Genomic DNA, 21,694 nt, shown 5'->3' with positions numbered 1-21,694 from the left:
GTAGGGAATCACACATCTACCAAACACTGTGCAGAACCACCCTCAAAACCCCAGAGCAACTTAATAATGGCCAAGTAAAATCTCAATATTCACTATGAAAGAGGAATTATGATGACACATTTTACAGGATAAACTTCAAAAGGCACTTCAAAAATATGAATCAGGGATGCAGCCAAATACATCTCCTAGAATCTTAGGAGAGAATTGGGAAACATTTTAAGTATGGAAATGATCTTCGAGGTCGAGTTCAACGTCTTAATTGGCACAGAGAAGTTAAATACAGTTCTTTTTATCACACAGCTGACAGGTGTCCAGGCTAGGTGTCCAAGCATCAGGTTCTGTTCATTTCAGCTAAGTTAGACTGTAGTTCACAGAGCAGTGGAGGGAACAGTGCTTCACCTCGCAGGTGCCACAGGTGTGGAGCTCAGGCTCACTGCCTGCTGGGTGGTCTCGAGTCTGCAGCTGGGGAGGCTGTTCATGTCCACTTTAAAGTGCCCCTTCGCCCCACCACCTTTCTCAGTGCAGTAAGCACATCCTTGTTCCTCAGGCTGTAGATGAGGGGGTTGAGCAGGGGGGTGAAGATGGTGTTGATCATGGAGAGCCCTTGGTCCTGCTCTGCAGTGTGGGCAGACTGGGGGGTCATGTAGATGACCAGGGATGGCCCATAGTAGAGGCTGACGACAGCCAGATGAGAGGAGCAGGTGGCCAGGGCTTTCCTCCTGCCCTCTGGAGAGTTCATCCGCAGGACGGTGAGGAAGATGAGGATGTAGGAAGAGATGATGAATCCCAGGGGGAGAAGCACAAACACGATGCAGACGGTGGACACCACTGTCTCGTAGAGGGAGGTGTCTCGGCAGGAGAGCTTTAGGATGGCCGGCATCTCACAGAAAAAGTGGCAGATTTCCCTGGAGCCACAGAAGGGGAAATGCATGGTGTAGATGGTGTTGACCAGGGAATTCAGGGCCCCTCCGCCCCAGCACACCAGCGCCATCTGCAGGCAGACTCTGGAGTTCATGATGGCTGGATATCGCAGGGGGCTGCAGATGGCCAGTAGCGGTCATAAGACATGAGGGCCAGAAGCAGGCACTCGCCACCACCAAGGGCAAAGAAGAAGAAAACCTGGGCTCCACAGGCAGCTTTCGAGATGTCTTTCTTCCCTGAAAAGAAGTTGATGGCCATCTTGGGCACCGTGGTGGAGATCAAGGCCAGGTCGATGAGAGAGAGCTGGCTGAGGAGGATGTACATGGGCGTGTGGAGGCGAGAGTCGGCCCAGATCAAGAGTGCCAGGACCAAGTTCCCCGTGAAGACGAAGATATAGACAAGAAGGACACAAGTGACGAGGGTGCCGAGGTGCCACAGCCCTGGGAAAAGCCCCAGGAGAAAGAAACCCGTTCCCATGTCATTCCCTCTCTCCATGCTCAGAACTCCCAGAGGGGCACTAGACGGAGGAGAAAAAAACAAGTGATGATGAGAGGGGCTGGCTTTATTTCCCTTATAACGTGTCACATGTACTTCCCTTGAATGGCAGCCTCAGTGCAAAAATAAATAAATAAATAAAAGGAAAACTCAACAGCTGGCACCAGAGCATTTCTTAGAACTCTGCACGCAATGTGGACATGGACTTGGGAATGGTACAAACAGGAATAGACCAGAGGAGAGGCATGGAAGGAATCGACTGGGTTCTTCAGAGAAGAGTAACTGTCGAGAAAGTCCCAGGATCAGGGCCAAACGTCGTCTAAGAACAGGGGTACACAGCATGCCTGATAATATTGCGTGTGCTGCTGCCTGCAGATGCCTTTCATTATTCTGAAACTTGGTTGGTCTGAAACCTGTTGGGTGGATCCATGGAGTGGAGCAGGGCAGAGGCAATATGTGGCAAGAGCTGTTGGTGCCATGAACCACCCCATCACCCACAGCCACAGAAGCCACATCTCAGAGCTGGTGGTCCTGAGCTCTGGCCCAAACTGTGACCCACAAGAGGCAGATAGAAAGTTTGGATACGTGGTATAGGCTGCCTTCTGCACCTGGCATACATTTGTATCAGCTTTATTCCAATTTGGGAGGTCGTAGGGACCCCCCTTATAGCTGCCTTGCACATAAGAGAATGGCTTATGTGCTCATTGGAACAGGGGTGTGGACACTGCTCTCTGTGAGAAATTATAGTGCTTCAGGCCTTGACTGGTTTCATCTCCTTAAAGTAAGAGTAATAGCGATCAATGGTCAATGCCTCAAACTCAGCACCATTCCTGATATTTGTCCTCAAATGCAGTCATAGAAAATGGCACAAATGCTCTAATCATAGGCACTGGTTTGAGTCCAGCATGCTGGATGCTCAGTGGCTAAATCTGTATGTGGATCTGTCGATGTGTTGTCTTGGCCAACACAGCTTAAGAAGAAATGGACTCTTATAAAGAAGCTCTAAGAATGTTTTCCTCCTCTTCCTCCTTTTTCCTTTTTCTTTTGGTATCAGGGATTGAACCCAGGGGTACCCTGTCCCTCAGTCACATCCCCAGCTCTTTTTTTTTATTTTGAGATAAGGTCTCCCTAAGTTGCTTAGGGCCTTGCTAAGGCTGGCTTTGAAGTTGTAATCCTCTTGCCTCAGCCTCCCAAGCTACTGGGATTACAGGTCTGCACCACCACACCCAGCTGTCAGTATGTTCTCTATAATCCTGGTTGAAATAATGGAGCTAGTCTGAGAGAATTGCAATGCCCAGCTTTTGGTGTTATGAAATAGGTGATTCAAGAGACTGGTCTCTTGTGTCCTTTGAGCTCTCTATTCAGTGCCCACAGGACATCCCCTGAGGCTGCTGGCTGTCCTGAGTGCCACCAGCCCATTGCACAATGTGCCTCCCCAAGAAAGCCTCATTCTTCCTCTGCTGCTTTGGTCTCTGGGACCTGAATGAGATGGTTCTCCCTCTGGAGAGAGAGAGCTGGCCAGACAGTTACCTCAAAGATGCCTTCCATTTTCAAAGCTCATCAGGGTACTGACGTGGGAAGCGGGTTTAGAAGTTCTTTTTAGAAGATGACTCTTAATGGACTTTATAATTTTGGAGCATTTTCAAGTTCATGGGAAAATTGAGAGCAAGGATTTTCATACCACTTGACCCAATGCATGGCTCCCTCCCCCCATTAGCAGCCTTCCTGAACACTGTTGCAATTGACCTGTGCCGTCTCATTACCATCATCCGAGCTACAGCTGACACTAGCCTTCACTCTTCATAGGAGGGTTTTAATATAAAAAAAAGCTAGCTTTGATCTCAAGGACTGATGAGTGGAGGTCAGTGGGTTCATAAGTACCTGGTGGGCAGCTCAAAATGACTGCCTGCAACATGGGCATGCCATCCACAGAGCCTCACCTGGGCCCTCACAGAGCCTCACCTGGATGCTCCCAACAGGCTCAGTGGTTGCTGTCACTGTCTCTGCTGGGGAGGCTTGGCTCTCTGTGCCTGTCTCTCAGTGCTGACATAGTGATGGCACATTGTGCTCCCCAGTACTGGGGGAGGGAAAGAGGAGGAAGGACAGAGGCAGGGAGGGGGAGGAAGCCCGTGGGGCCAGTCCTGGAAATCCCACTGCACTCACCTATGGAAGCAGCGCCTGGGGCGTGACCCGCCTGTGGCTGGTTCAAAGTGCAGGGCCACCTGTGGAAGAGCTACCCTCTGTCTCCTCAGGCCTCATGGTTGGCTGGTCATAAAGCCTGGGCTGGTCCAGGTCCCGTTGTCCCGTCTTTGACTTGGAAGCTATATGTATGGTTCTGCATGGTTATTGTTTTGAACTAGGTGACACCATTACACCATTTTTCAACAAAACTTGAAGAACAATTACTAAAAATCATTACTTAAGAAAGAAAAAAAATTAATCATGAAGTTTAAAATAAATTTCTGGAGAGGCAGAAATGCCAACATATAGAAAATGATGGTAGTTGAAATAGTTGTGTTTCTTAAGTACTAATGAGGCAGCCTTCACTACTTGAGGTTCTTCACTCATTATTTCCACCAGCCTTGGGCTAGGGGTTTCCACAGTACCAGAGAGGTCAAGTGGGAACCCAGGACAGGCCTGGATCTGAGCCAGGCAGCCTGACTCGCAGTCCCTGTGCCATCCCTTCCTGTGGGTGTCCTCCCCTGTGCCCTGCCACACTTCTTTCCCCTCTTCCATGGACACCATGCTCCACCCCATCACACCTGGTCACCACCCCATGCTTCTGCGCCATCTTTCACCTGGTCTCAGCACCCAGTCAGGGGTCCATTTCCCAGTCCAGCTCATCTCTGGCTACCTCCATGTAGTGCCAGTGTCCCTCCTCAGAGCAGACAGCAGGGTGTCCCCTGATGGTCGATTTCAGGGCCGTGGAAATGGAGCTCTCACAAGCTATGGGTGCAGAGTCCCACACCTGGCATTCCTGCCCTGTCTGCTCGGCTGTAGCCCTGAGAGATCTGGGCCACGTTCTCCAAAGCCCCTCCCATTCTTCAGACAGTTGTTGTGGAGTCAGAGGCCATCAAGCAGCTGTGGGAGCACAGGTTAATTAATGTCTGGGGGCAGAATCCCAGTGGGCAAGAGGCTGGTCCCAGAGGCTGTTGCCTAACAGCAGACAATGGTGTCATCACACGGCTCCCTTCCTGATGCGCCTTCTCAAGTCTGTCCCCATTTCCCGCAGGGACACAGCCCCAGTGCAATGTGGCTGGTGCTGGTCAGGCTCCGCTCCCTTCTGTGAACCTCAAGTCGGCCATCTCAGTGCACTTTCCACAGAGAATGATCTGATGCCCTCAGAGAAGACCCCTTTTCTAGGGTTGTCACTGACTTGGTAGGAGCGGCTGCATAAGCCAGATCCTTGGCTGGAATGGAGTGAAGCTCACTCCAGGTCAGCTCTGTCAAGGAGGAGTAATCAGACAGGCTTTGGGGATGGCAGAGAGCAAATGTCCCCAAGGGAAGTCCCTTCCCACTAGTTCCAGTTTTCCTCTTCAACATCACCCTGATGTGGCTCACAATCAGGGTGAGAAATGGAGAAGTGTGGGGACAAGTGGCCCAGGTGTGATGGGGTAGGAGGGAGGCATGCATCCGTTTTGTCTGTGGAGAGCTTCACAAGCTGTGACCAGGGCTGGGAGATACTGACATGCAGAAAATCATTATGGAAAGAGCTGGAAACATAAGAAGGACCCAACAATCCAGTATCATATATTATAGAAACAGCTTCATAAGTCTCAACAAATTGAATGCATCTCTACAACACTGAGGTTCTCTCTCTCTTTTTAAATATTTATTTAGTTATAGGTGTACATAATATCTTTATTTTATTTTCATGTGGTGCTGAGGATTGAACCCAGTGCCTCTTGCATGCTAGGGGGGGGGAGGTGCTTTACCTCTGAGCCCCAGCCCCAGCCCCTGAGGTTCTCTTTTAAATCAGCTTGTAAATATAGACAAAGTTCCCATCTTCTGTCTTCATACCTGCTTCAGACACTTCTTAGTTCCTTTGAGGCCCACTTCTGTCCTGAATTATTAGTGGCTCAGGTATGCTAATAGTCACTGTTGGAAATCCAGCCTCTTGGGGAAGACAGTGTGTCTTGTCCTGTGAGGGGCAATGATGATACAATATATTTTCCCTCTTGATTGCTCTGGCTGTCCCAGTAGCTGGCTCTATTCTCCCTTCCTCCTTGGGTGGAAACTTTCTAGTAATTCTGGCAGCAGCTCCTGTGTGGGGCAGGAGGACTCTGACCGGCATGCCCAGTCTCCAGTGACAGCAATCTGATGTGAGTTGGCAGGTGCACTGGCTTATCTCTGGATTCTCCATCCTCTTGGCTCTAGCTTCCTCCTCCTGCAGCAAGTGCAAGTGGAACTGAAGGCTGAGAGCGGGAGAGTGGGGCTGGAAAGGCTTGCTGCCTGTCTAGAGGAGTGTCCTTCTGGCCATAGCAACTATTTTACAGCCTCTGGGGCCACTGCTTACTGAGAGCTAAGTCCTCTCATGGGATACTTAAGACTCTTGAGGTCCTCATGGAGGCAGAGGCAGAAGAGACTGGTGTCCTGGTTGTCAGTCAAGGTAAAGCAAGCATAAGTCTCCACACAGAAGGAAGCAGTTTGGAGAAAAATGGAGGCCCTTAGGAGGTTGACTCGGATGAGTGAATCTCACAGTTGGCATTTGAGCGTCAGAGGGGGGTTTACTGGGGCTCTCAGGAGGAGACTCACAACTGCGTGTGCAGACTCAGATCTCCTCCTAAGACCAGCCAGGAGGGGTCCTCCACTGCCCAAAGCATAGAACCCAGGCCTCCACTGCCAAGAGCCACGCCTGTGTGGTGAAACCAGGCCAGCTTGCTGCCCTGACTTGGTGGCATAAATCTTGTTGTAGTTGTGAGTTCCAACATTAGGTCCCTAATCAAGATTCTCTGATTGGAAAAAATATTTTCTTTGATAAAAGCCATGGTTGAGAGGTGTTAGTTCACACCAATCACTATAAAACTTTTACAACTAACATATCACACTTTTGTTGACAATAAGCAATTGTGCCCACAGAAAAGGTGAATGGGCATTCAGTTTGTGTAAAACACCCATCAGGCCATCAAAGACTAAAAAGTACTTGAACATCTTTTGGTGCACAGGAAGTTTACAAAACAGCACTCTTGTGCCTGGCTGGTAGAAATGTGCAGTGTTGTGACTTCTTTGGAATGACATCTATTAAAATTAGAACTGTCTGCCCTCTCAGGAATTCTACTACTGAGAACATTCCCATAGAAATAAAAATGCCAGTGCACAAGGGTATATATACATGGGTATTTTTAAAATCATTTATTCAAAGAGTAGCAGTAACTGGGGTAATAACAGATACAGTGTGGTATATCCAAATGATGTCATGGGATATTGTAGAGTCATTATAAAGAATTAAAGCTAACTATACCAGATACTCAGAAGGATCTCTGAGCTCACAAAGAGTGAGCAAGAAAATAAAATTCAGTGGAAATGTAGCAATAAAAGCCCATTAAAAAAACAGGGACACAATATCTATTGTATATTTATGTGTTTGTATGTGAATATACAACTGCTGAAGATTTGATTATGGAAGGTCACCAGGTTGCTTCCATAGTCTGTTGGGAATTTGAAGCCTTATCTAGGGAAGAGAAGCAAGAGGGAAAGAAAGCATGTCCATGATTGCAAAAATATTAGGGCATGTGTTGTCCCACCTGTTGTGTAAAATGTGTGTGTGTGTGCATGAATAAGATGCATGAAAGAATGTTGGGTGTGTTATCCTGAAACTGTGGCTGGGTGACAAGATTCCAGGTATTCTTTTTCAGCGTATTTCTACATCATCTACCATGATTTGAAAAGAACCTCCATTATTTTTAAGTTTGCGAAAACATATTTTATGTTTTTAAAGTGTTCATCTTATAATAATAAAATGAAAACACATGAAAAAAAAAGCGGGGTTATCTTAGCTACTCAAGATGTAGGGTTAATTTAGTTCTGTTTTCTGGGGTCCACCCAGTGCTGGGGTCCACCCCAGACCTCGCACAGCACAGGCTAAGAATGCACTTTATCACTGAGCTACTTCTCCAGGTCAAGTTGTCGTTCTTTCAAGGCAACACGTTGTCAGGGATAAAGTCTTCTATGCACCACAGTTTTCAACAGAAGTATGTGAGGGTATGCAGACCAGATGGGATTTCAATTGAGCCTAAGTCCTAGGGTGATGTGGATGGTAGATAAGGAAGGTGGCACGTGTTGTCACCTGTGACAGTTCCCATGATGGCCTCTGAGGGTCCCCACTCTCCAGGTGATGGTGTGTGACCATCTTTCCTGAAGTCTTCTGAGAACAGTGATTGAAAGGCTGTGGGACATCAAAGTCTGTCTCTGTGTGGGCACCTGTGGGCTCACTGTGGGAGTCACTGCAGGCCAGGGCAGCACTGTGGGGCAAGGTGTGAGTGCCTGGAGGGTCCTCCCAGGCTTGACAGGAGAGCAGTTGCTATGACAGCTGGACTTCAGTCCCTCACCAGAGCTGCCCAGCTGAACTGCTCCCAGATTTAGGGTCATAGCACCTTGGAGGTGGCTGAAGCCTGCTGTTTTCCACTGTCTGGGAAGGATTGATGTGGCGTGAGGCTGTGCGGGGCAGGGCAGGGGATCTTCAATGCATTTCATGGTGAAGGGGAAAAGAATTTCCAGTGTTTCAGAAGAAAGGCCACCTGTCTGACCAAACCAGGGGTGAGGGTTTGCTAAGTTGAATTGGACTACTTTTACATTTAAGAGCAAAACACCATGTCATTTTAAAATTGTTAAAATAAAACTTTTTTTAGAACACTATGACTGTGACGATCATATGATGATGTCAACAATAATAAATTTAAAGGCATCTTCCAAGACCAGTTGTGATTTTAAAACTTCAGATTTTATTATTGCTAATTTTGTTTAGAGACCATATCATTATATCAAAGTTTACCATGAGCCTCAGAATTCTCACTGAAGATGATTATAAAATCCTAAAGTTAAGGCCTCTAATTATATAGATAAATATAAATATTAATAAAACAATGAAAATGAAAAATGGTAAAATCTGGTAGACAAGAAGAAAAAAGACTAAGTTCTATTAAAGAATTTCCTGAATTCACTCAGATTTCTATTTACATATGGCTATATCAGAAGGAAAAGGAATATAAGTGCATAAATAATTTGTAACAACAATAATGTAAGTGGACACACAAGAGCTGGGGAAAGGGGGGATTCTCTGTGGAAGTGTCATGGAACAAGAGGCCTTCAGGTTTTAGGCAGGGGAGGTTGAAGAGGAGCTTGGGGAGTGACTGGTGACAAGGAGTGGACGCAGAGGGGACAGTTTACATTAGAAGCACCAGTACTTCCTTTGTGACCCAGTGCATTAAAGTTAAAAAAAAGAGCCAGAGCACTTACTTGTCTCTGGGCCGTCACCGGCAGAATCCAGGAAGTTTCTCCCCAGCTGGTCAGTAGTGGTCAGGGAGGCTGTGTTCTGCTGAAGCCACCACTGTGGGACTGAGAGCAGCCCCACCCCCAGGAATAGATTCCTCAGGAATCCTGGCGCCCTCCCTCCCTCCCTCCCTGTCACCAAGTCATTTCCTCAGGACGTGAGGTGATGGTGGCTCCTCTGAAAGTTGAGGCTAGAACACTCCTGAGAGCAGCTGCAGCCCCTCCCCAGGCACTTCCTCAGGGCACCCACCACCTCCTTGTTCCTCAGGCTGTAGATGAGGGGGTTGAGCGTGGGGGTCACTATGGTGCCCAGCACAGCTCCTATCTGGTCTTGCTCCGGCGTGTGGGCAGAGCTGGGTGTCATGTAGATGAAGATGGCCTGGCCAAAGTAGAGACTCACCACTGTCAGGTGGGAGGAGCAGGTGGCCAGGGCTTTGTTCCTGCCCTTCCGAGAGTTCATCCTGAGGACGGTGAGGAAGATGACAGTGTAGGAGGCCAGGATGAGAAGAAATGGGACCAGCAGAAACACAATGGTTGAGACAAATTTTACCATCTCATAGACGGACGTGTCCACACAAGACATCCTCAGAATGGCAGGCATCTCACAGAAGTAATGGTCGATCTCCCTGGAGCCACAGATGGGGAAGTGCATGGTGTAGATGGTGTGCACAAGTGCTGCAAGAGCTCCTCCAGCCCAGGCCGAGACAGCCATCTGCAAACAGACCTTGGGGCTCATGAGGACTGTGTACCTCAGGGGGTTACAGACAGCCACGTAGCAGTCAGGTCATAGGCCATGAGGGTCAGCAGGATGCACTCAGCAAGGCCCAGGGTGAGAAAGGCAAACATCTGGGCAGCACAGGCCAGGAAGGAAATGTTCCTCTTCTCCGAGAAATGGTTGGCTAGCATCTTGGGCACTGTGCTGGAGATGTAAGCCAGGTCAATGACAGACAGCTGGCTGAGTAGGAAGTACATGGGGGCGTGCAGCCGGGAGTCCAGCCAGATGAGGAGGAGCAGGGTGGAGTTTCCAGCAAAGGCCATAGTGTATAAGAGGAGAATGATGAGGACCAGGAGGCTGGGATGCCTGAACCTGGGGAAGAGCCCAAGCAGCACGAAATCCGTCGAGGTTTCATTCTCCTCCATGTTTTCATTCAAGTGTTCAAGTTTGGATTGAAAATCTACAGGGGCAAAATAATACCACAGGGCTTGTGGTGTTTTGTTGACATAATCGTTGTCTCTTGGTCAGCACCTCTTCTTCATTTGCTGCTCACCAGGACTTTAAAACTCTGCATTCCAATAAAGAGACATTTAAATAATTCCATCAAACAACGCCATTACCTGGAAATTAGCAAAGTCATGTCCTGTAGTTACTCTGACTTGGATATATGAGGACGTTAGTCCCTTTGACTGATAACAATCTCCCAGCCCATCATTCTTCCCTGTATTTTGAAGTCTCAATGTCTTTTGGGCTCTTGGCCTTCTCTCCTGGTGGGGGTTCTGTTTCTGAGCGTCCTGTGTACCCACTTCGACCCAGAGGCCTTCCCTGTGGCCCTTTATTACACAGCTATACTCAAAAATTTCAGTTGTCAACCAAATGAACTAGGGCTGTTTATTCTGCTTTACTTGTGATGATCCATAATTTGTATTACATTCAGGTTTTTCCATTTTATTCTAAGTAAGAATAATTTTAAACTTTATCTTTGTATTAAATAAAATAATCTCCTATTTAAGCAAGTGGTCTTTTATTGCTGGGTCTGTAGTTCTTCAATTACTGTTCATTGGCCACAGAGTAACACAAAATTTCTTAAAATATTTTAAGGTGTCATATAAAGTCCCATAAATAATTTTTAAGATCCCATGTTTGCAAGGGTACTGTCTAAAGGCCAGTAGATAACACCTTACTCTTTCCCCTTAGGACAAATGAAGACTTATACCCTCATCTGACAACAAATATCAGATGGTGCTCGATTATCACATGTAAAATGTAACATGGAGTCTTTGATTAGCATGCAAGGGGTCTTAGCTGTGGCAGACAGACAAATATTCAATTCCAAATCCATAAGTTGATTTCCTTTGTGTACCCTAATGACTCATGTTCAATATCTTTTGCTTTTGTCAAGCAACTAGAAATTTTACTTTCATTATTTATCATATACTCATATACTTTGTAGACTTACACTTTTTCAACATGGGAGATTAATCCTAGGGCCTCACACATGCTGGGCTAAGTCCCTATCACTGCATTATATGCTGAGGCTTTTAATTTTCTTTTGAGACAGGGTCTTACTAAGCTGCTGAGGCTGACCTTAAACTTGTGATCTTCCTGCCTCAGTCTCACTAATAGCTGGGATTATAGGTGTGCACCACCAGGCCTGTCTTCCCATCTCATATTCTTATGCTTTCCTTTATTTGAGATAATGAAAATAACGCATTGTACAGTGTTAACAGCCAGTGGAAAGAGCCGCCCTTATAGGGTAGAGTCATGATAAGCCTTTCTCAGCACCTCACATCTGGAGAATTTTGTTTCCTCGAGGTACTAGACCCAGGTGCCTTGAGGTCCTGGACTGCTTTTTCTAGTGGTCCCTCCTTATAATGCTTCTCCGTCTTTCGGAGTTTTTGGTTGTAAATGCTTCCCTCAACATAGGGCTTTGTTTTCCCTCTGAGGGGTGAAATGATCCTTGAGAGTAACAGCCCTTGGTGCTCGATTATCACATGTAAAATGTAACATGGAGTCTTTGATTAGCTTGCAAGGGGTCTTAGCTGTGGCCGACAGACTGCCATAGCAAGTGGGAAGGAGACCAACGCTGCAGATTAGCACCAACCTGAGCCCCAAGCATGGAGAATGTGTGTGGCATGTTGCTTGATGACCAGTTGCTGATAGTTCCCTGCTCATGCACAGGCCCCCATTCAAATGTCAAATTATCATTTTATTTGGGAATTAGGAGTGAATATAATAACGTGATTTTTTTTTTGTTTTAATATCCTTGTTTTATTTATTTATTTTATGTGTTGCTGAGGATCGAACCCGGTGTCTCACGCATGTGAGGCAAGTGTTCCACCACTAAGCTACAACTCCAGCCCCACATGTGATGTTTTATATGATGAAGATATTATGAGGTTTTATAGGACTATGTGGTAAAGGTGCTTTCATTAGGAATGTCTTGGTTCTTCAAAGCCTGGTAAGCTGAAAAATCAACATATAGGTCAGGGATTTGGATTTTTCATGTTCTATTTGATTTAAAAGGCTGCTCTCTCATCTTCAAAATCATAATAAATCAATAGTCATTGATAAAGCCCTCATGCACCTATTTTAGGACATGAAGTTAAAAGCAGTACTGAACTACGCAGCTAGTTGGAGGAGGCTGTCTTGACTGAAGGACAAGCAAGGAACTGTGAGTTCTGTCGAACAGAGAATGATTCTGTCCTCAGCCTGGAAGACTCAGGGCAGCCTGGGAGGTGGCAGTGAGCTGTGAAGCTGGCCCCGGCCAGGCACTGGCTGATGCACTACCAGGACTTAGAGCCCCTCTCCATCAGGACCCGGATCTACCCCTGTCACACTGATCCTTACCACAGGAGTTGGGTTCCTGCTTCCTCGCTCTTCCACGGATGGAGAAAATACATTTCATAGGTCATGACTCAGTGAGAAACATCCTTCCATTTCACTGGTCCAAACTTACCTGCTCTTGCTTTTCAACATTTTCTGCTACAACTGTTATGTGCAATTCTTACGCTTCTTTGTTTTAATGTACTGTTTCCCTGTCCAGTATTAGCAAATTTTCTGCTCAGTAAGACATGGTAAGAGCTCTAGACAACCAGACTTAACCTCCTGAACGGAAAGCAGTTGTTTATTAATAGTGAGTTAGCGTGTTCCCTCTGGTTGCTGCTGCCCAATGAGCTTCAGGTAAACAGGCTCATCTTGGGTCCCATGGCTCCTTGGCATTAACTTAGTCTTGTCTTGAGGAATCTGATATCTGACATCTCATTTCAAAGGACTAACTGCAGTTCTGTTGCACACCTGGCTGAGGTCTGAGAATAGCATGTGATGGCTCAGTAGCATATTCTGGACCTGATTTAGTCCACCCACAGCTTCTGGGTGTTGCAAAACTTGGGAACCTTTGAGCGCTGTCTCATGGGAGTCTGTCCCCAGACTTTAATTAATGTCAGCCCAGAATAAATGTTGGGCTCTTAGAAACTCCTTATGAAGAATAATGCTGTCCAGCGTTCTGTAGTTTGATTGCAAAATAACACAGTTGACTTTTTACTGCCCCTATGGAAATGGAAGCATTAAAGAAATTCCAGCTGGGCACGGTGGCACACACCTGTAATCCCAGTGGCTCAGGAGCCTGAGACAGGAGGATCACGGGTTCAAAGTCAGACTCAGCAAAGGTGAGGTGCTCAACAAGTCAGTGAGACCCTGTCTCTAAATAAAGTGCAAAATAGGGTTGGGCATGTGGCTCAGTGGTCGAGTGTACCTGAGTTCAATCCCTGGTACGGGGGCGGAAAAAAAAGAAATTCCATATTGCAAATGTGATAACTAACTGCTTGGGCAATTTTTAAAGAATGGAGAGAAAATGTAATTTTTTTAAAAAAGATTCTCCAAACAAACACAATCCTTGAAGCCGAATCCAGGGTGAGAAAGCCAACAAGTGTCACAAGGCAATCTACTGCACCCATTCCAACGTCACCTGTGCTGGAGAGTTAGTTCATCTCACACCACTTCCCTGAAGAGAGGGTGAGCGAAACTGAACTGGTAGTGTCAAGTGTGACTTGCTCAGCTAGAGAATTAGCAAGAAATCTCATCTAAAGAAAAGCATTCAATAAGTCAAATCATTTTATCTTCTAGTAATAACTCTTCAGATCATTAAGTGGAACTGAGTGAGACAGGAGCTCTTGGGAGGGGAAAGGTTTCTCAGAAGACCATTTTGCTCACAAGGCAGGACATAGAGGGATCAGGAAAGCTGTGTGAGAGCAGACCAGAGACCATGGGGCACTCCTTAAGAGCATTAGGGTCACCCTCAGCCTAGGCTAACTCCCCACCCGGTGGGGACAGATGAATTTCCTCTCAGGTGCTTTATGGAGGAGGCCATCACTCCCTGTAGATAAGAGACTGTCCTGGGAGTCTCTCAGCTTCTTTTGCGATGGTTGTGGGTTGCTGTTTCCCTCTGTTGGCATTTGGGGTGAAGGGTGGATCAGAGATCTATGGTGGATGTCCTCGGCTCCATATCCAACTGGCTCATTTCCCAAGGTTTCCAGATTTCCCTGAGAAACTATAAGAGACAGAATTATCAAGTGACTTCATATCCTTTAAAAAGTATTCCAGGATGAAAACATACACCTTGTCACAAGATATTTTTGCATGTCATGTTTGAAAAAGATACACTTCCCTCCACCCCTCCTAGGAAGGGGGGCTTTTTTCTGCAATATGGAAGAAACATTCTTTGCTCACTTGCCCCAGTAGATCCACCTTTTTTGATATACAAGTTGGTTCTTGTTATATGATGTGTTTGTGTTCAATAGTAATCATTGAGCACACCGAGTTAGTGAATAATGAGTCATCGCCCCAAAGCAAACACAGGGCTAAGTGCCTGGGCACCTCTGATCACATTATCTTCATCTGTTTCCTGTGTTTCTCTTTAAGGACTCACTACCCTTGAGACTCTGATGAAGGTGTAGCGTGGTGACCTCACTGAGTCAGTTAGCACTGAACTTGAACTCAGCACCTGGCCTAGAGAGGCTGAGCTAGCTCCACTGGCTTCGTAATCCTCACACAACTTTCTTGATTCCAGTCACATTAGACAAACTCAGGCCACTTTGAGCAGCAAACTTGTCCCCTAGAAAAGCACAAAAGTGCAGGTTGGGAAGGCAGAGCACAATTTCCTATGCAGCTGGGAACACACACATCTAGTGCAAGTTTCTCCAGTGCTATACACATTCGTGGGAAGTTGTAGAAATGACATGATCTTGAGATGATGAATTCTGGTGAGTAGGCAAATCTCAAGCAAGGAATTGTCAGATAGAGAGGATGGAGCAAGTGTAGCTGATCATTCACTGTAGCTCTCCTTTTTCATTAAGACATTTTCTTAAACACAAAAATCATGTACAAATAGTGCTGTCTTTTAAAATGATTTTCTTCATACACCCAAAATTGAATTATAATCTATTTTAAATTCGGAAGCATGTATCTTAACTTTACTTAGGTATTTTAATTTAATTTTTCTATTATTCCCATTGATGGACACATCCAAGTCAGGAAATCCACTAGGCAGTAGTTAAGGAAACATGAGAGGGCAAGTTGAGGGTAGGAAACGATAGTTCCATTCAGGAACTGAGCAGGTCATAGATTCCTTGCAGAGGGAGGGAGGGAGAGGACCTCTATTTGGGCATTTTTGAATATGAAATCACCCCTATTATTTTAGTTAGTAGAATTTTACTCATGTGAAATCATACCACTTCTAATTTTTTAAAAATATTTCTTTGTTTTTTTTTGTATGTTTGCCCATAGTTTAAGTTACATACATTTTTTCTATTAATTTTGTGTGTTCTATAAAGTAGCATGCTTATGGATGTTTCTTAATTTTATTTATTTATTTATTTAAGTTGTTGAAGAACTTTATTTTTATGTATTCATATGCGGTGCTCAGAATTGAACTCAGGGCCTCACACATTCTAGGTGAGTGCTCTAGCACTGAGCCACAACCCCGGACCTGTTTCTTAATTTTAAGAATGTACGTATTGATGAATTATGATTATATTCATTCCCCATACTTCCCCCTTCCCTCCCTCCCTTCTCCAACCCTCATCCTCTATAGTACTGGTCTCCCTTCTACTACCATTTCCCCCACTTTTTCTCTTTAATTTCCACAAATGAGAGAAAATACACAAACCCTGACTGTCGGAGTCTGGCTGTTTCCCTTATCAGGATGTTGTCCTGTTCCATCTGCTTCCTTATTGCTGAGTAGAACCCCATGTGTATACAGACCCCATTTTCTTTATCTGTTTATCTGTTAACAGGCATCTGAGCTGGTTCCATAACTTATTGTGAATTGTGTTGCTATGAACAGGAGTATGCATATATTGTTGTAGCATGCCAACTTTAATTTTTTAGAATAAATACCAAGGAGTGGTATAGCTGGGTCATATCATTGCTTTTGAGGAAACTCCATGCTTATTTGATAGTGGTTGTACTAATATACAATCATATTAACAGCGTATAAGTGATCCTTTCCCCCCACATCCTCACCAGCATTGATTATTGTTTGTATTCTTGATGACTGCCATTCTAACTGAAAGGAGATGAAATATCAATGTAGTTTTGATTTGCATTTCTCTGACTGCTAGAAATGTTGACTATTTCTTTCTTTATTTTTTTTTTAGAGAGAGAGAGAGGAGGGGGAGAAAGAGAGAGAGAGAGAGAGAGAGAGAGAGAGAGAGAGAGAGAGAGAGAGAGAGAGAGTTTTTTAATATTTATTTTTTAGTTTCTGGCGGATACAACATCTTTGTATGTGGTGCTGAGGATCGAACCCGGGCCGCATGCATGCCAGGCAAGAGCACTATCCCTTGAGCCACATCCCCAGCCCTTGACTATTTCTTTATATATTTGCTCGACATTTGTATTTCTTCTTTTTAGAAGTGTCTGTTTAGTTATTTTGCCCCTTTATTGATTGGGTTATTCGTATTTTGGTTGTTAAATTGTTTGAGTTCTTTATATATTTGGATATTAGTCCCCTATATGTACTACCAAATATTTCTTCCCCTCCGTAGGTTCTCTCTTCTCTCTTGTTTCCTTTGCAGTGCAAAGCTTTTCTAATTGGATGTCATCTCGTTTATGAACTCCTGGCACTGTTTCTTGAGCGCTAAGGGTCCTTTGGAGGAAGTTGTGTCCGAGTCAGAATGTTGGAGTGTTTCTGTCATGTTGTCTCCTGGCAGTTGTGGAGTTTCTGGTCTAATTTCTAGGTCTTTGATCCACTTTGAGTTGATTTTTGGGCAGGGTGAGAGACAGAGATCTAGCTTCATTCTTCCCCAATGCATTCTCCATTTTTTCCTGTGCCATTTATTAAGAAGTCTGTCTTTTCTCCCAGCCAAGCCTTTGGCATCAAGGTCTCTGCAGTTCAGCAAGCTCACTACCCCACACCACTGCTGCTCTGCTGCTTCTCTGTGCTGTTGGGCACCTGCTGTTTCCTGCAACTCATGCTCAGGCTTGGTTTTCATCTTCCTAGTGCATGTTTACTGTCCTGTTCTTTTCACTGAGAGGACATGTAACCTCATATTTATCATGTCCTTGGCTACCTTTAGATTTAAAGAACACCTTTGACTTTCCTTTGAGTTTTTTTCTTTCAAAGGTGAGCTAAGATCGGTAAGTGCTATTCATCTTTGTGAAGATTTCTGTAACTTCTTCTTTCTAATGCTTCACAGGCTTGATTTCCATTTCCCTGTGCTTGTTACAATTTTCTTAAATAAACAAACTTCAATTTCTATTTCATACATTTTCACATTAATATATTTCCTGATGCTGTTTAATGTTTATCTTTCACTGCTATTACAAATGTTTGTGCAAATATAACTCAATATTTATCTTCATTCTTTTATAATTTTCTATGGACATTACCCATTTCTTGTATAGTTTTGATTCAAATAGGCTGTGATTGTTTTGATTTTAAAAATACAATAGATGATATGTTCATTACCAATGATTGTGTAATAGACTATTCTAAAACTTAGCCACTTAAAACAACAAACATTGTTTAAAGTTTTCTGAGCCAGATCTGGGTACTGCTCAGCAGGTGTCTCAGGTCTGGGGTCTCTCACAAAACCAGTGAAGACATTGGCTGGGACAGCTATCCACTGTGGGCCCAGATGAGAATGGCCCCCTTGCAAGCTCCCTCCCATGACGATGGACAGAATCTAGGTACTAGATGGCTGGCTGCTGGCCAGGGCCACTTGGGCCTTTCCATAGGTCAGCCCCAACATGGCAGCCAGCTGCTCTCTGAGTGAGCAACTGAATGAGTGACAGAGCAGGTAACAGTGGGCAGGGCTGAAACCACAGATTGCTAAACACCAACATGCAAACGACACGACTGTCGCCATGATCCGGTTCTCAGTTCTTAGCCAGTGACTCAGCCCACACAGGGAGAAGTTTCTGATCTCCTTGTTGCAATTTGGTGGCCACAACTGAGGTGTGTGACACACAGTATCAGACAGAGAGCCAACAGGTCCCAGGGGCCATCCCCTACTGTCCATCCATGGCAGCCCACTGATATCACCAAATCTTTCTCATGGGGAATTGTGTTTTCTGATTTCAATTTCCTTTTTCATAAAAATGACATTGTGATTTCTGCTGTATACCTTGTTGTAAATATAAAGGGTACATTTCCACTCCAGGTAGAGAATCTATCATAATCTAAAATGATGTCTCTTTTTTTTTTGTGCAAATTCACATCTGATCTTGGAGACTCTGAAATTTTTTTCAAGTTGAGACTATAAAATACATTAAAGGAAACTTTGCCAGGAATGATAACTGTATGCTTATAAATAACAAAAGATTTGCTTTGTCCTCTGGTTAAAGTCACTTTGACCATTTGGTCATTATGTGGCTGGCAGGAAGGCCCTGGTACTCACCTTTTCCTGTTGGGGATCTTGGCCAGTCCTTCAACCCCCTGGCCACCTCTACTCATTCTCAGAACATTCCTGATGGCCGAGTCTGGGAACATTGCATTGATACTTCTGAGCCACAGGGACTCCTCTCTGCATGTCCCCATCTGCTTCTGCATCAGTGAGTTTTCAACTCATGGACTGATACATACTTCTGTCATTGTGCCCCAAATGCTGGTGAACCAATCAGCCAAAACAAGGGCATCTCAGTCCTCGGCTGTGAAACCTGGATGAGCTTTCACCTGATGTGGGAGGTGCAGAGTACTGCTTTCTAGCTGCCTGGCCCATGATGCTATGTGGCTGTCTGCCATCTTCCCTGTTCCTCTGTCCACATGAGCCATGGACTGAGATTCCTTCTGGCATCTGGCTGCTGGTTCCTGGGATCATTAGATGGCTTCATATTTCACCATGGCAGGTCCTGGGAGACTGACCACTTCTGTGAGGTCCTGCTGTAATGAAACCCTCCTGGCCCGACACCTCACCTTAGGAGGTTTTTATGGGTTTGAGCTGTGTGCTGTCTGCTCTTTCTCCTGGCTCCCTCATCCCCCTTATGTGCCCTCATTCCCCCACTCTCCACATGGCACAGCTTTCCCTTTTCTCTTGAGATCTGTGAGTACAGCATTTTAACCTCATTCATTCCTTGCCTTCTCCTGATCTTGGCCTCACAATACCTGCATAATAATAAAACTAATATCTCAAAAAAATTTTGAACCAATCTACTCTTACTTGCTTCTTGTATTCTCTATTTGAATTGTTTTATCTCCTGTAATCACCATAAGACCAATTCCATTGCAAGTGGAATGTATACGTATGTGGGGATGATTGATTCTTCTGTCTCTGTATATGGCTACTAATCTATCCATTTGTTTGATCTTTTTTAAGAATCACTGTCGGGTTTCCATCACTGTAACAAAATACCCGAGATAAAAAACTTACAAGGAGGAAAGATCATTCTGGCTCATAGCTTCTGAGGTTCCTCCCTGTGGTTGCCTGGTTCCATCACTTCGGCCTGTGGCAAGGCAGAATATCATGGTGTACACCTGGTGCAGCAAAGCTGTCACTCACGGTGGCCAGGAAGCAAGGAAAGATGGGAAGGTAGGTTGTTCACACCCTGAACAACCTACCTGCCTCCCACCAGGCCTCGCCTCCTGAAAGTGACACCTTCCAGTAGACCACCCTCGGGACCATCCTTCAACCCTGGGCTTTGGGGGACACTTCTGACCCCAACTATAGAAATCAAGTGTTTGCTTTATTGACTTTTCTGTTTTTTATTGTTTTTAAATTTTCAATTATGTGTATCTTTGAGTGGAAATAGAAAATCAAATGACAATATTCACATTTGAAGTCAGTTTTGAAAATTCCTTTACTTCTCACAATGATCAAATGGGGAAACAACTCAAAATCACGAATAATATGCCATTGCCATAAGACTGAATTTGTGTGGAGAGCAAAAATAAATAGAATCCACCCTAAAACTAAGAAGGGATTAACTGGTGAGGATAGACTTGGCACACTTTTGTAGATAAAACATTATGTATGTTTCCTGACACATATTAGGTGACTTCGGCAAATACTTTCACATGGTCTTTAGTCTGCTTACCTAGAAGGCACATATACAAGGTTGTAGTGTTATTATCCCTGTTTGGTGTGAGCGGAGGCAGAGACCTAGAGCGGCTCATAGAGGGTCTTTCAGCTAATTAGGAAATCTGTAGGAATCTGAACCTTGTTGCTATAAGTTACATGATCAGACTGAAGCTGGAGAAACCACTAATATCTAATTTATAGCAGCAACTAAATGTAAATTAAATGTAAATGTGCATGGAAAAAGTTTGATTTCTCAGTGAATTCTCTATTTTGAAGATAACTATTAAACATATGAATAAATATCTCAAATTTTTGATTTAGTGAGAAGTGTAAATCTTTTTTTTTATTGGTTATTCAAAACATTACAAAGATTGCAGAAGTGTAAATCTGAGCATAGATGATATTATAATGTTGCTAAAGATGTTTGGTGTCTGGGGGGCTGGGGATGTGGCTCAAGTGGTAGCACGCTTGCCTGGCATGCGTGAGGCCCGGGTTCGATCCTCAGCACCACATATAAACAAAGATGTTGTGTCCGCCGAAAACTAAAAAATAAATATTAAAATTCTCTCTCTCTCTCTCTCTCTCTCTCTCTCTCTCTAAAAAAAAAAGATGTTTTGTGTCTGATCAGAATGAACCAGAAGAAGAAATCAAAATTACATGTCTTTATTCTTTCCAATTCTATGAATAATGTTTTTATCTTTGTGATCTTCCTCAGTTCAATCCCTGAAAAAAAAAAAAGAATGCTGACAAGTCTCTGCTGCAGCATATTGGAAGTCCCACAGATCACGGTTCTCCATCCTGACTCAGGGTGCAGCCTGGCTGTCCTTCCCTCACCTGACACAGTACTCAGCAGTCAGGGCAGTGTGGGCACCGACATAAGAAGCCATGTGACACAGATCACCAGCTATGTGCGGAGAGAATCCTATTCTTATGCTTACTGAACATAATTTCATAAAAGAATTATAAGAGATCTGCAAGAAGACATGCAAATGGCTTCAAGCTAACGGAAAACTTTCCACAGAACCAGGTGTATTTAGGTGATATGTAATTGAAACTGTGCAAGTCAACATATCTGGCTTGTGATTTCATTTTTAGAATAATTCAAATTGCAATGGCAATGAAAACTTTCCATTAGAAATAAACTACCATTAAAAATTAACTTGTAAGTCCTATGATGTTTACCCAGAATAGGTGGAGCATCAGCATAAAGCCACTGTCACAGGTATGAAAACAGGATTGAAACATTTTTGCATGACACAGAGCTTTGAAATTTAACTGACACATTATTTCTCTGATGGCTTATGAATGGTTTCCTACAGGAGGGAATAGCTACTGATGTATTCTATCTTTTCATTTTGTTTTTGAGACTGACATGTGCACATTTACCAAATCTAATGATTTACATATAGTATTGTCTACTGTGATCATTGTCCTCTAATAAGGGCAAAGGCTAATGACAGTTAATAACTTATACCACTAAGAAATAGTGTGTTTTGGCTTTTGAATGGAAATAACTTATTTAGTATAATTTATTTAAAATATTTCATAGCTGAGTATGTGT

The 21,694-nt window shown here is 44.4% G+C and overlaps 2 pseudogenes; both read right to left on the bottom strand.

Moving 5' to 3' along the window:
* Nucleotides 1-475: 475 nt before the first annotated feature.
* Nucleotides 476-1,416, bottom strand: LOC143639847 (olfactory receptor 2T2-like; annotated as a pseudogene).
* Nucleotides 1,417-9,055: 7,639 nt separating this feature from the next.
* LOC143400268 (olfactory receptor 2T27-like) lies at nucleotides 9,056-10,044 on the bottom strand (annotated as a pseudogene).
* Nucleotides 10,045-21,694: the final 11,650 nt, after the last annotated feature.

Source organism: Callospermophilus lateralis (assembly GCF_048772815.1).
Source record: "Callospermophilus lateralis isolate mCalLat2 chromosome 5 unlocalized genomic scaffold, mCalLat2.hap1 SUPER_5_unloc_2, whole genome shotgun sequence".
NCBI lineage: Eukaryota > Metazoa > Chordata > Mammalia > Rodentia > Sciuridae > Callospermophilus > Callospermophilus lateralis.
The sequence above is the reverse complement of the archived record's forward strand: the minus strand, read 5'-3'. Positions and strand labels throughout refer to the sequence as shown.